This window comes from Tenrec ecaudatus, chromosome 14 (assembly GCF_050624435.1).
Source record: "Tenrec ecaudatus isolate mTenEca1 chromosome 14, mTenEca1.hap1, whole genome shotgun sequence".
Lineage (NCBI taxonomy): Eukaryota > Metazoa > Chordata > Mammalia > Afrosoricida > Tenrecidae > Tenrec > Tenrec ecaudatus.
The window spans coordinates 45994406-45997605 of NC_134543.1; the positions used below are offsets into that span (position 1 = coordinate 45994406).

General features: G+C 44.3%; 1 pseudogene; it reads right to left on the bottom strand.

The window, feature by feature from the left end:
- Window positions 1-1483: 1483 nt before the first annotated feature.
- Window positions 1484-2099, bottom strand: LOC142426526 (zinc finger CCHC-type and RNA-binding motif-containing protein 1 pseudogene; annotated as a pseudogene).
- Window positions 2100-3200: the final 1101 nt, after the last annotated feature.

The window sequence follows — 3200 nt, forward strand, 5'->3', positions numbered from 1 at the left end:
GAGGATCTGCTAGGGTTTTGAACTGTAGACCTTGTAGACTGCAGCCCAACATATAACCACTATACCACCAGGGTTTCATTTCTTAAAAAAAAAATCATTTTATTGGGGACCTGTACAGCTCTTATCACAATCCATCCATGCATCCATCCATTCTGTCAAGCACATTTGTACATTTGTTGCCATTATCATTCTCAAAACATTTTATTTCTACTTGAGCCCTTGGTTTCAGCTCCTAATTTCCTGCACCCCTTCCTTCCCTCATGAACCCTTGACAATTTATAAATTATTATTTTTTCATGTCTTACACTGACCAATGTCTCCCTTCCCCTACTTTTGTCCCTCTCTCTGGAAGGGGGTTATATGTAGATCCTTGTGATCAGTTCCCTCTTTCTCCCCCACCCTCCCCTTCCCCTCCTGGTATCGCCACTCTCATTATTGGTCCTGAGGGGTTTATCTGTCTTTCACAAGGATTTGTTGTTCTTCCATATGGAACGGATGAAACTAAAATGAGACATAAGCAGTTGGTTAATAGCCATTGAGAAAGTCACATCACCCTCGATAGGAAAGGGGTCTGGAGGACAGAGAAGACCCCAAAACTGAGGTGTGAGTTCATTTTCGTTCCCTCTGTTTTTGGTAAAGGGAGCACAATTCTCTCTTTGTAGCTCCAAATCTGCCTACAGCTCGGTGGCCATCTGTGGGTCCCTATGCTCTTTTACTTTATTCTGGAAAACACTTCACTCTGGAGAGTGTTTTCCCTCCTCGTTAACCAGCAACGCTGAGCCAAAGCACTGTGCCGTGCTATGGGCCCTGTATTGCAGGGCTAAATTTGAATCCCTGCTGGTGCTGACCTAGTAGACATGAACCCTCACCTCTGTGCTCTGGTCTTCTTTGAGGCATTCAGTGGTTGACTAAGCAGCCACCCTCAGCTGCATATTCTAACAGGCCCCCTCTTCGCTCAGTCTGCCCAGCTCCATCCTGGCCTGTGCCGCCTGCCAACTCTGATGAGAGAACTGACAGCGTTCTCGGCGTTTTCCCTGTACCAGGGGGTCAACACTGTGAGGGAGAGGATCTTGTTCCTTTTGTCCACCTGATTTTGTGTGTCCAGCACACACTTCTTCTATAGCTAGTTCCAGTAAATTCTTGTTAACAAATGGACAGGTAAATAACACAAGGCCTGAAACATACCCTAACCTACTCCTGAAGCCTTGTCAAAGCAGTGTCTCCAACTTTCGCAACACAAAATGATTCTTAACTTTTTTTTAAATCAACAAATCTTGATATTTATCAGTCTGCTAGGGTAAGATAGAAACATGATATTTTAAAGTTATTTTTCACTTTCCTATGAACTACTTTATAGTAAAAATTTATTTGGTAACAAGTGTTCTTAAGCTCAACATTCTAAAAGTAATCTTTAGCTTGCAACTGCCAGTGTGCTCCAAGATTCTACAACATTTTAATGGTATTTCCAGGATAAATATTAATTTCAGTCACTAAGTTCCTCCCCATCACTGAAATATGTGCTTTTCTTGATCCTTGGGCGTCTCGAATCATCTGATGTTGGAGGATTCGCCGGACTGGTTTTCCATCTTTTCGCTTCGTCTTCCGTGTTGGCTTGCTGGAGAGTTACGGCTTGACGGAGACGGTCCAGAGCAGGGTCTTCCCCTTCATCTGCACGTCCTTCTGCTTCCTCAATTTGTTCTTCTGGTTCAGGAATTTTCCTCTTTGTCTCTTTCTCCTTTGGAGGTGCAAGTTCTCCAAGCATATTTTTAGGGCAGGCATAACTTGAATGACCATTCCCCCCCATTCATAACACTTAGATTTATCGAAGTAGGGTCGCCTTCTGATGGACGCGGCTGTTCTTCCATTGTCAATAGCAATACTTGCTGTTGTTTGTTAATTGCTCAGGTACAGTTTTGTGCAGATTCTTTATCCAAAAATAAAATAAATGCAACCCCTTTACTCTTCCTGGTGTCTTCATTTTTCATTGTAGGAACCTTTGCAACTTTACCATATTTGGGAAATATCCGGTATAAGTCATTGTTTGTGGGAATATTGGATACATATACTGTATTTTTACTTGGGGCCAATCCACCACTCATTTCTTCCGATAAGACGGGCCCGAGGGGTTAGGAGCTTGCGAGCCCCAGTTTCAACTGAGGTCAACCCCGGCTGTTTCTCGCCCCACGTAGCGTCCGTGGCATCACGGACTTACAGCCGTTCGGCACGCCGATTCTCAACTTTTAATCCAGGGCGATCTCAGTTGTGTGGCCTCCGGATCCTGGAGTTCTTTCTTAATGCTCATTCCAGCTTTTCTAAAGAACCCAATGATACGCTCTCCTCACACCTTTCTCCCCCTGGCGCAGCGGCAAAGGCAATATTCCCGGGACTGGACGTTGGCAGCCTTTCTATCCAGCTGTCCAGACAGCAGAGGTGGGGACCCCTTCTTCACCTCAGGGACTAGGGGGGCTTTTCTCCAGTCTGCTCAGAAATTCAAAAGTCCAGTATGAGCACAAAGGGATTAAATAAAAAGCAGTCTGCTTCCTGAGTGACTTGCGCCATTCGACATTCAAGTAACAGACCTGCACTTGAACGCCACACAGCCTGACACACAGCTGGCTGGCACTTCACACTCGACATCAAGAAAAAAGACCCCTGGCTCACCCCTGAGCAAAATGCACCCACCTCTGCAGGCAACAGTATTTTCACTTTCCTAAATGTTATCAATGAACTTTGAAAGCGTTCTGCGGAGTGAAATAAGTTAGACACAAAAAAGAAAAAGTTGAATGGCCCTTCATCTAAAATGATCAGAACGGGCAATTGCAGAGACCAGAGTGAAGTAGTGGGTGCAAAGGCCCAGCGGCAGAAGTTGCTCAAGGGCATCAGGCTCCTGTTAGCATTTCTCCAGAAGCCATTAGGGAAGCAGAGAGTGGTGACGCTCGCCCAACAAGGCGTATGTAATTACTATCACCGAATTTTACACGGAAAAATGTTGAAGTTGCAAGTGTTTGGTTATAGATGTTTCACCACAATAGAGAAATTTTAATGTGCCACGCCTGTTGTTCATTTCAGATCACATTTCAAGTAAATTTTCCAGAATAAAACCCCAAGATTGTAATTTAAACCTCAAATTCCTATTAGAAATTCAAAGTATGTTCCAGGAATCCAAGGACCTTCTCATGCTCAAAATAACTGACTTCTTG